This window comes from Olea europaea, chromosome 10 (genome assembly GCF_002742605.1).
Source record: "Olea europaea var. sylvestris chromosome 10, O_europaea_v1, whole genome shotgun sequence".
Taxonomy (NCBI): Eukaryota; Viridiplantae; Streptophyta; class Magnoliopsida; order Lamiales; family Oleaceae; genus Olea; species Olea europaea.
In genome coordinates, this window is record NC_036246.1 from 8,066,738 (window position 1) to 8,079,559 (window position 12,822).

Sequence of the window (12,822 nt, forward strand, 5' to 3'; positions counted from 1 at the left end):
GACAAACACGAAATCGGCTATCAAAATTTAAAACTTGAGTCAAAACTCAAAAGTAAAGACCCCCCTACCCCAACCCTCAAGAGTCCATATTTTCGGCACCCAGTTGGTTCCAATAAGCAAAAGTCAAAACACGTGCATACCAGGCTTTGGATTATCTCAAATTTTGGATCGAGTGGCCGGATCGAGTTGAGCTAACTCAGCTTTATGGACGAACTAAGATCAATTCCTATTCACAAAGTGGGATCGATTCAGTCTTTTGGCTCGTAAGTCGAGTTGAGCCGTTCACGAGTGTATGATACAATTCCTTTTTAGAAAAAATTTAATAAAACAAATCGACCTAACCCACGAGCCAAGCCATTAAAACAAAACGGTGTCTAGCTCAGCCCGTAGCTCATTTCAAAATGAGCCCGCACCATTCACGGGCGAAGCTGGGACGAGTCCGCTAGCGTCTTAGACCCATTTGTCACCCCTATTTTGAGGTGCCTTGCAATGAGGAACATCATAATTTAATTTAACATAGAATATTTCTTGTCCTCATATATGTTCAGACAAAGTTGAATTCATATTATTTTCTTTTGGCTAATAGCAAACAATGTGAGGAAAATTAGTTCTCTTGTTTGTCTTTTGCTTTTATGTTTCTTCACTGAGAGTGGACATCAATAATGCTCCACCTTGAAAAATGAGCAGCTTGGACACTTTTATGGTCCCTTCTGAATGAGCATTGACATGATAATTAAGGGGTGTAAATTGTAAAATAGAACTTGTTGATGGCTAAGCTTGAGCACCCAAGCCTGGTTTTGATGAATGTAAAAATTCAGTATATAAATTATTTTCATGAAGTTTTTCAATTATAATTATTTGAGAACTCTTTTTTTTTTAATACTAATTTTTAATCACACATTCACATAATAAAACATTCTATGTTAACCCAAAACTTTCTCTTACTTTTTAACCACATATTTTCCTAAAAATCAATATTCAAAACACGATTTTTTCCCATTTTATGGTTGTCAAATAGTAGCTTACTGTTTTAAGATTACCATGCAATTTAAATAAGTATTACTTTGTGATCTAAAAATGTGTTATTAAATGACACGTTCACGATTATTTACATAAGCTCCTCCATGTATAACATTAGTTTCAATTAAGGAACTAGAGACAAGTTAGAGATTCTTATATATGGTATAAAAATCAAACATGCATAAATGTGTGATTTTAGTCACCAGGCGATGCCATAGTCAGACCTACAGGAATAGCCACAATATTCTTCTCGATATAGTATTACGTGCCTATTTGATAGCCTCTACTTTTGCTTCTGTTTCTTGAGAAAGTTATCTTAATTAGTGTTTGAAATACTAACTTCTAAAAAAGTTTTACATTCTAGAAGATTTCTTAGATGAAGTACTTTATAAAATAAATCAAATGAGTTTAAAAGCAACTTTTGAATTCCAAAATCTCATTTTTGACTACTCAAAAATCATGCCAAATAGATCCTAAGGGTTAGAAGAATATACACGAGAGTGTATCACTTTGAGAATTTTAATCATTTGTTTAATCAATAAAAATTTTGACACCTATTTTGTAGATATTTTGATTTTAGCAAATAACGCCATCCCATGTTTGTGCTCCATTATAATTAGTTTATTTGGAAAAATGTATTTTATAATAGTGTTTTTGAAAAATGTGTGGTTAAAAAAGAAGATTTTTTTTTTGGGGGTCTATGTGTATTTGATTGGAGGATGTGTAATTGAAAATAAGAAAGAAAAATACATTTAGGAATTAATGAATCCCAAACAGGGGCATGTATTTTTAGTCTGTAATTCTTAACAAATATTATATTACTAAACTCTATTAAGATGGAATTTTTTTCCACTTTTACAGCAAAAGTCGATTGAAAGAACAAGCTCTTAACAACTATAAGGATGGCAACGGGGCGAGGCCCAGACCTTGCCCCGCCCCACCTTAGACGGGGCGAAGTGGGGACGGGGTAACTTTTTATCCTGTTTAATTTTTTTTATTTTTTTTATATTTTCAAATTTTCGAGTTATGTCATTATTAGAGAATAAAATACAAATTCAAAATGAGTTTTTAACGGATGAATTGTTTGAAAATAAAATTATTTTTAATTTTTTTTCCTTCATGGGATGGGTACAGGGTGGGGCATCCTCGCCCCATGCCCCCACAACGGGACGCCCCGCCAATACATTCGGGGAGGATTTTTTTGCCCCATTCAGGGCAGGGCTCCGTTCGGTGCGGGGCGAGTTTTTTTTGCCATAATTAGACAACTAATGGCATCTTTAAGAGGATTTATATGGCCCTTCTACTTATCAAACATGAAAACCTACCAATGACTATTAACAATTCTCCAAACATCTCTCGACAACTCCAAAAACCACCTGCAGTTCTCACCGTTTTCAATCTCCACTACGACATATGCTATAGGATACAACCTATTATCATCATCTACACCAATTGCTATCAATAGCTTCTCCCATGCTCAATTTTCAAAAAAATTCATCCAATTCAATTACCCTTAGACATTCACTCATGAATACCTCATTCAATGCTCAAGGTAGATATAAAGTCATTTAAAACTTCGGTTGAAGTAAAATTTCAGAGGTCCATAGTCTCCACAAACATGCACGAAAGCCTCAAACCAATCCATGTTGAAATACTTGGGATTCACATAATCTACTAACATGACCATACCATTTCAAAATTCACTTTATTCTGTTAATTATTGCCTCAAAATTTGGTCAAGATTTGGAAGATTGTGTGTCTTAGTTTTGGAAAGAAATCTTATTAGAGCCAACTGAAGAAAGGAAAAAATATGTGTGTGCGCCATATACGGTAAATGCGGACACATTTTCCCCTTTTTTCTTTTACGTGGGTTTTTTTTTTTAATTTCCATCTTTTGCCTAATTTTAAGATTTGACTCGTGTACTACAAATATGGGTCTCCTCTTTCAGTTTAGAATAAGCCAATATTGCTGTGACGTTGTATTCTCTCCATATTGTCAATTAATAATACATCTTGTCCCTGCGTTAATTCCTCTTTTTTTTCTTTACTTTATAACTTGATATATATTTTTATATCGTTGCAATCCATATTAACTTCATATCGCGTCATTAACTTCATTATTTACAACCCGTCGATCTCAACAAGTGGTATCAGAGCAAGATTGCAAGTTCTTCGTCATTTGATTGAGGTTTTTAGAGATGGCTTTGATGAAGTATGATATTTCGCTACTGGATCGCAATACAAGGTTTTCACTGTGGCAAGTAAAGATAAGGGTTGTATTGACGTAGATGGAACTTGATGATGCTTTGCTAGGCTTTGAGAAGATGCCAGCAAATTGGCCTATGGAGGAGAAGCAACGGAAGGATAGGAAGGCTACATCGTTGATTCATCTTCATTTGTCCAACAATATACTGTAGGATGTCTTGAAGGAGAAGATAGCTGCTGCTTTGTGGCTCAAGCTGGAGCAGTTGTGCATGACAAAGAGTCTGACGAGCAAATTGACTCTAAAGCAGAAGTTGTATTCCTATCGTATGCCGGAAGGAGGGTCACTGCAGGACCACCTTGCTGTGTTCAAGAAGATTGTTGCAGATCTGGAGACGTTGGAGGTAAAATATGATGAAGAGGATCTGGCATTGATCCTGTTGTGCTCGCTACCCAATTCTTTTTCGTCATTTCGTGATACTATTCTATGTAGTCGTGACACGCTTACCATTAAGGAGGTATAAGAAGCCTTGTTCTCAAAGGAGAGGATAGAGCTGTTGGTTGGAGATCCTACATCTAGGGGTAGGAATGCTCTTGTCACTCATGGTGATCGACGGAGGGGTAGATCGAAGGTGAGTTACAACAATGTGTATTGTTATTACTGCAAGAAGAAAGGACACATCAAGAAAGATTGCGACAAGTTGCAGAGTAAAGGTAATTTACATGCAAATCATGCGGGGCAATTAGGTAATTCGAACGAGACTAATATTGCTGAGAATTTTTGTGATGATGGAGATGTGATGTTGGCTGAATCTGACGAGGAATCCAAACCTAAGAAGTGGATTCTAAATTCTGCATGTTCGTATCATATGTATCCCAATAGGGCGTTATCCAAGACATATGAGGCAGTGAAGCAAAGTGGAGTTGTCATGGGAAATAACCAATCTTACCGGGTTGTAGGAATCGTTCGGGTCAGATTGAGGCTACAAGATGGGACAGTGAGGACACTTGATCAGGTTCGCCATATTTCAGACTTGACAAAGAATCTCATATCACTGAGTACCTTTGATGCAAAAGGGTACAAATTTTTTGGTGGAGGTGGAGTCTTAAAGGTTCGAAAGGATGTCCGGGTTGTACTGGAGGGACGAAAGAGATCCCAGCTGTACATATTGCAGGGAAGCGCAGAACCAGTTTTGAGACATCGGGACAAGTTCAGTACTGTGGTGAATATTCAGTTTTGATATGATCCAGGAGTCGAGCCTGACGAAGGCGAGTGCGAGACGAGATTCGTTGATAGTCGATGGCAAACCAATGACGCGATCAAGGACAAAGCAAGTGAAACAAGCGATGGGATTGCTCGTTCAAGAAAACATTGATGGAATCATGTTCGGGACTCAAAATGGAGCAACTTTCATGTTTGGGTCGAAAGCCGAATCAATTTGGATCAATTTGTTATCAAGCGACGAAACCAGAGGCTGAAAACAAGCCTGTGCGGCCGCACAGGCAAAAACACCCTGCGGCCGCATGGTGGCATACCGAAACTCAAGATGACATTTTTGTTGAACCATGCGACCGCATGGGCAAAAAATTTGGCAAATTTTCCAATTTTGGCAATTTTTCATATTTTGTTAGTTTTTGATTATTTTCCATATTTTGGGGATTATGCTCGACTTTTATACAATTTTTACCTAGTATTTAGGTTTAGTATAAATATGAGTTTCCATTCAATTATTAAAAATCTTTGACATTGTTGATATTGAATTAAAGTGAGGCGTATTGTCTTCTCTTCATCGTTCTTCATTGAACAACTTTGAACTTATCAAGTGTTAACTTGTGGCGTTCAAATAATCGAATTTAATTCTTGGATTGCGTGATCAAGGAGTCTTTCAAGCATCGTTCTTGTTGGATTTTTTGGTTCGACTTTCTTTGGGGTTAATCCTAAACTCTTGGATTAATTTGACTTTCTTAGGTTCGTCAATCTCGTTGCGAGTTTCGTAGTCAACATTGCTACGGGGTTCGCATCGGTTGGTATCAGAGTTTTGGCTCCAAATTAATTGAAGGTTATATCTTTTCTTTATTTGTTTGAGTCGTTAATTTTGTTTTCTGAATTCTTCTTCGTTCTTGTTTTTCTTTTCGTCGTTTCGTTGAATTGTTGGTAGTTTAATCATCTTCTTCCATCAAGGAGTGAAAAAAAAAGTACAAAAAAATAAAATAAAATTTGATATTATTATTGTTTGATTTTGTTTTTCTACCAACAACACTTCCTACATTGTGTTTGACTTTGGGATATTCAATTGGGTTCAATTTTTTTTTCAATATTCTATTGAGTCTATTCACATATTCTTGTCAAAACATTCATCTATTTCATTTATTCAAGTCCTTTGAGTCTCGTGGTCTTCGATTAATATTCAATTTGTTTGAATTCCCGATGAAACAATTGATTTAGTTCACTTGATTTTTTGAAGTGCTTGGAGGGAGACTTTGTGTGGTAAAAGGCAGAGTGGTGAGTTTAATAGAGGAAAAAAGCCATAGTGAGTGTTTTTTGAGTGAAATCTTTGTGAGGCATAAAAAAAATTATGCGATATGATGTCGGAAAGAGAATGTTCTAATTCAAGCCGAAATGGTAATGACAACAATGCATCGGAGGACATGATAAGGAGGTTTGAAAGGGTACTTGGTGATGTTAGGGAGAAGGTGGATAGGCAATTGGAATGGATGGTGCAAATAGGTACTACAATTGCTAATCTTAGTCGGGGACAAGTGGAGATGTCTAATGCTAGGGGGCTGGGTAGGCGTGAATCTAGGAGAGGAAGACGAGATGAGTATCGTAGTGATGAGGATGATTTTGATGAAAATGACTTTGATATGGGTCGAGGGAGGCATAGGGGCGATAGGATGGAAAGACCGGGTAGAAATAACTTGGGAAATGAAGTAGATGGAAATTTGGGGAGTATTAAAATGACTATTCCGCAATTTAAGGGGAGAAGAGATCCAGAAGCATATTTAGAGTGAGAAAGGAAGGTTGAGATGATTTTTGAGTGCTATAATTATTCGGAGGAGAAAAAGGTAAAATTGGCGGTGCTTGAATTCGTGGATTACGCACTTGGGATGAATTGAAGACGTTGATGAGGAGGAGGTTTGTTTTGAGTCACTATTATAGGGAAATCCATAAAAAATTGTAAGGTTTGTACCAAGGATCGAAAAATGTAGAGGATTATCACAAGGAGATGGAAATTCTTATGATTCAGGCTAATGTGGAAGAAGATCGGGAAGCTATCATGGCACGGTTCTTGAATGGGTTAAATCGGGATATTGCAAACGTTGTAGAGTTACAACACTATGTGGAAATCGAGGACATGTTACATGTGGCAATGAAGGTCGAGAGGCAATTGAAGAGGAAGGGGACGTTTAGGCAACCGTTAGGTATTTCGACTCCTAATCCAACATGGAAATCGAAATGGGATGACAACAACAAAAATGGGGCTACACCTAGAGGTAAAAATGATTGGCAAAAGGGTAAGGATGAAAATGCTAGCAAACTAATATCAAAATCGGAGGCACAACCGTCGCGCAATCGGGATATCAAATGTTTTAGGTGTTTAGGAACGAGGCATATTGATTCTCAATGCCCAAACAAACGGACGATGGTGTTGCGGGATAATGGAGAGATTGTGAGTGATAGTGATGGCGAGTTTGATGACATGTCGGCGTTGGAGGATGTTAGTAAAGAAAAAAAGGTTGAAGGGCCGGTTGGGGATCTACTAGTCACAAGGCGAGCTCGCACTACTCACGTCAAAGCGGATGACTTGGAGTTACAACGGGAGAACATTTTCCGCACTCGATGCTACGTCAACAATACGGTATGTAGTGTTATAATTGATGATGGTAGTTGCACTAATGTAGCTAGTGTATCTCTTGTAGAAAAATTAGGTTTAACATTGTTGAGACACCCAAGACCTTATAAATTGCAATGGTTGTATGAGAGTGGCGAGGTGAGGATGAATCGAAGGGTGCTAATTAACTTGTCAATTGGAAGACTGTGCATGATGGGTACAAAAATCGATATAGTTTCATTAAGGATGGAAGGACCATTACTCTTGTGCCATTAACACCGGCGCAAGTCAATGTGGACCAATTAAAATTGAGAAGTGAGGAAGAGAGGATAGCAAAAGAGTTAGAAAAAAAATGAGAGCAAATAGTGAGTTGGAGAAAAAGAGAGAAATGTTGAGATAGCCATTAGAGAGAAAAAGAGAGAACAATTACAAGAGAGAAAAGAAAGAGAGTGCCCCGAGAGAAGAAAGAAAACACGAGCAAATTTCTTTGCAAAAGAGAGTGATTTGAGGAGGGCGGTAGTTGAGAGAAAAGAGATGATCTTGTTCGTTTATAAGGAATCACTCCTCAATTTTGAGGAAACTAACCCACCTCTCCCTAGTTTGGCTAAGTCTTTGTTGCAGGAATTTGATGATGTATTTTCGGAGGATGCACCAAGTGGATTGTCGCCTATTCGAGGCATTGAACATCAAATTGACTTCATACCTAGAGCTATCATTCCAAATCGACCGACTTATCGAAGCAATCCCGAGGAGACTAAAGAGCTTCAAAGGCAAGTGGGAGAGTTGATGAGCAAAGGCTACATGAGGGAAAGCATGAGTCCTTGTGCGGTACCGATTTTGCTTGTGCCAAAAAAAGGATGGAATGTGGCGAATGTGCGTGGATTGTAGGGCTATCAACAACATAACGGTAAAGTATCGTCATCCTATACCTAGGTTAGATGACATGCTTGATAAATTACATGGTACTTGCATATTTTCTAAAATTGATTTAAAAAACGGATATCATCAAATTCGTATGCAGGAGGGTGATGAATGAAAAACGGCTTTTAAAACTAAATATGATTTATATGAATGGTTGGTTATGCCGTTTGGACTCACAAATGCACCTAACACTTTTATGCATTTAATGAATCATGTTTTACGTGCTTTTATAGGAAAATTTGTTGTGGTTTATTTTGACGACATTTTAATCTATAGCAAAGACCTAGGAGAGCATTTGGAACATTTAAAGTGTGTGTTAATTATTTTAAGGAAAGACCAACTCTATACTAATCTTAAGAAATGCACGTTTTGTATGGATAGAGTTATTTTTCTTGATTTTGTGGTTAGTGCTAATGGGGTAGAAGTAGAAGATGAAAAGAAAAAAGCTATTAGAGATTGGCCGACACCTAAAAGTATAACGGAAGTTAGGAGTTTTCATGGTTTGGCTAGTTTTTATAGGTGATTTGTGAAAGATTTTTGCCCTATCATCGCACCACTCACGGAAGTAGTTAAAAAGAGTGTAGGTTTTTATTGGGGTGATGAACATGAACTTTCATTTACTATTATTAAAGGTAGATCGTATGAAGCACCTGTTTTGGCATTACCTAACTTTGATAAAACATTAGAGATTGAATGTGATGCATTAGGAATAGGGATTGGAGCAGTTTTAATGCAGGATCAGAGGCCTATTGCATACTTTAGCGAGAAATTGAGTGGAGCTGCTTTAAATTATCCTACATATGACAAAGAACTTTATGCACTTGTTCGAGCTTTGGAGACTTGGCAACATTATCTATGGTCGAAGGAGTTCGTAATACACACCGATCATGAGTCACTAAAGCACTTGCAAGGACAAGGTAAATTGAACAAGAGGTATGCACGGTGGATGGAATTCATTGAGACCTTTCCATACGTCATTCGGTGTAAACAAGGTAAGGAAAATGTGGTGGCGGATGCGTTGTCGCGAAGGTATGTATTGCTAACTACTCTTGATTCTAAACTACTTGGGTTTGAACATATTAAGGAATTATATGAAAAAGATGTTGAATTTTCGGATATTTATTTGTCATGCATAAAAGGGGCGGTTGATAGTTTCTTTAGGCATGAAGGGTATTTATTTCGGAAAAATAGGTTATGTGTTCCTAATTGTTTTATTCGGGAGTTGTTAGTAAGGGAGGCACATAGTGGTGGATTGATGGGACACTTTGGGGTTCAAAAGACTTTAGATGTATCGAAGGAGCATTTTTATTGGCTTAAGATGAAAAGTGATGTTGAGTGAATTTGTAGTCGATGCATAAGTTGTAAAAAGGCTAAATCTAATGTTTTACCTCAAGGTTTGTACACACCTTTACCTACACCTAGTGAGCCTTGGGTTGATATCTCGATGGACTTTGTTTTGGGTTTACCTAGGACTAAGAGAGGTCGGGATTCTATTTTTGTGGTTGTAGATAGGTTTAACAAAATGGCACATTTTATACCATGTCACAAAACTGACGATGCTACGAACATTGTTGACTTATTCTTTAAAGAGATAGTGCACTTACATGGGGTTCCTAGAAGCATAGTGTCGGATCGGGATGTGAAATTTTTAAGTCACTTTTGGAGAGTTTTGTGGGGTAAGTTAGGTACTAAGTTACTATTTTCCACAACTTGTCATCCACAAACGGATGCGCAAACTGAGGTAGTGAATAGGACTATAACACAATTGTTACGCACAGTAATCAATAAAAATTTGAAGAGTTGGGAGGAGTGTCTACCATTTGTTCAATTTGCATACAATCGAGCTGTTCACTCTACTACGTCATATTCTCCATTTGAAATTGTATATGGTTTTAATCCACTAACTCCTTTGGATTTAATTCCTTTACCTATGAATGAACGTGGTAGTTTAGATGGCAAAAAGAAGGCGAAATTGGTTAAGTCACTCCATGAAAAGGTAAAAGCGTAAATTGAAAATAAAAGTAAGTTGGTTGCGTCACAGGTGAGCAAAGGTAGGAAGCGCGTGACATTCGAGCCAGGAGATTGGATTTGAATGCACCTTAGGAAGGAGCGATTTCCAGAGCAAAGGAAGTCCAAGTTGCAATCGAGGGGCGATGGTCCATTTCAAGTTATCGAAAAGATAAACGATAATGCATACAAGTTGGACCTTCCAAGTGAGTATAATGTTTCGGCTACTTTTAATGTATCTGATCTCTCTCTGTTTGATGCAGGTTTAGATTCGAGGACGGATCCTTTTGAAGAGGGAGGGCATGATATGATCCAGGAGTCGAGCCCGACAAAGACGATTGCGAGACGAGATCCGTTGATAGTCGATGACGGACCAATGACACGGTCAAGGACAAAACAAGTGAAACAAGCGATGGGATTGCTCGTTCAAGAAACCATTGATGAAACCATGTTCGGGACTCAAAATGGAGCAACTTTCATGTTCGGGTCGAAGGTCAAATCAACTTGGATCAATTTGTTATCAAGTGACGAAACTGGAGGCTGAAAACAAGCCTGTTCGGCCGCACAGACAAAAACACCATGCGGCCGCATGGTGACATACCGAAACTCAAGATGACATTTTTGTTGAACCATATGATCGCATGAAAATACACCATGCGGACATGGGCAAAAAATTTGGCGAATTTTTCAATTTTGGAAATTTTCCATATTTTGTTAGTTTTTGATTCTTTTCCATATTTTGGGGATTATGCTTGACTTTTGCACGATTTTTAACTAGTATTTAGGTTTAGTATAAATAGGAGTTTCCATTCAATTGTTAAAAACCTTTGACATTATTGATATTGAATTAAAGTGAAGCGTATTGTCTTCTCTTCATCGTTCTTCATTGAACAACTTTGAACTTATCAAGTGTTAACTTGTGGCGTTCAAATAATCGGATTTAATTCTTGGATTACGTGATCAAGGGGTCTTTCAAGCGTCGTTCTTGTTGGATTTTTTGGTTCAACTTTTTTTGGGGTTAATCCTAAACGCTTGGATTAATTTGGCTTTCTTGGATTCGTCAATCTCGTTGTGGGTTTCGTAGGTACCGTGGTGTTATTGATGTCTATGATGCTTTTGGGATCGTTGAAGGTGACAGCTCTGACAAGGGGCCTTCTGATCAAGCACTTGGTTTGGTTTCTGCTACAGAGTGTGTTCGACTCTATTTGGTCAACGGTAATTCCTTGGTAGAATTTGGGAACCTAGGAGTTGGGTTCAGGTGTCGTGTGTGGATGCCTTACAAAGGAAGATGGTTTAGTGATGGAGAGTTTTGGTTACTATGTTGAGGAGTTTAACTATTTCGTTGCAGATGGATTTGAAATCTAGGAGTTTTGTTCATTGCATCGAAATTTCGAGTTAAGGTGGAGATGGTTAATTATTGCCTCAAAATTTGGTCAAGATTTGGAAGATTGTGTGTGTCTTAGTTTTGGAAAGAAATCTTATTGGAGCCAGTTGAAGAAAGGAAAGAATATGTGTGTGTGCCGTGTATGGTAAATGCGGACACGTTTTTCCCCTTTTTTCTTTTACGTGGGTTATTATTATTATTTTTTTAATTTCCATCTTTTGCCTAGTTTTAAGGTTTGAGCCATGTACTATAAATATAGATCTTCTTTTTCAGTTTAAAATAAGCAAATATTGATTGGCATTGTATTCTCTTCATATTGTCAATTAATAATACATCTTGCCTCTGCGTTAATTCCTCTTTTTTTTTTTTTGTACACCTTGATATATATTTTTATATTGTTGCAATCTATATTAACTTCATTTTGTGTCATTAACTTTATTCTTTACAACCCGTCGATCCCAACATATTCAACTTATCGAAAAATACCCTACTGTATATAGCCATTGTGAGTAAATCCGTATACCAAACTGAAAGAACATGAAAACAAGGGATTAGTATAAGAAGCAATTCAATACCCACATCAATCAAACATGTGCACGCGTTTAAAATCAAAATTCCAACAATAACACATAAAAAATGCACTAAGTTCAATTTTCAAAATACCAAAAATAAAGACACTTACCATACTCCACGGCATTTTCGTAACCTCTGAGTCTTGAAACTTTCATCTCAATAATCACAATGACTTTATAAACATAATTACAGGTGAACTAATTTTAAGATCCAATTTTGAAATTTCTAATCCTTTTTTTCAAAATAATAAATGTGCGTCGAAAAACCTTATTGTTGTCAAAGAATGGAAGGTGTTGGACCTTCAGATATGCCGAAATAAACATCTACAATCATGGGTGAAGGAAAATCGAATCTACAAATGTGGGTTTGCAACAAGATTCTTGACTCTATGACTCTTCCTCTTTTGTGCAAAACACCCATGCTTAACATTTACAACTCCCCATTAAAGAGGAGAAGAGAGAATACTGGTTTTGCCCTTTTAATTTTTTCTATTTTCCCCCCTTTTACTGGAATTTGATGACAGAATGGACGAAGGCTGATGGTAGGGGATATTCCGCTCAAAACGTTTCAAACATGGACATATGTTCTATTTTCAAAAGGTAGGGAATTTTCGAGAATTTGGTTAATAGATAGGGGATATTGTGTTGTTTAGCCTAAAATCAAGTATTGAAGTACTAAAAAAAATTTACTCTCTAAATTATAAAATACATACATTTTTAAAGAATCTCTTGAAAATACTCTAATGAGATAATCTTTTCACACAAATTTTTAGAAATCATATTTGGTTTTCACTCTGTAATCGTAAATAGTTTTTATGTCAAGGAAGTGAATTTTTGAAAGAAAATATCATGCCATTATAGTAGGAGGAAGGCTTGCTTAATC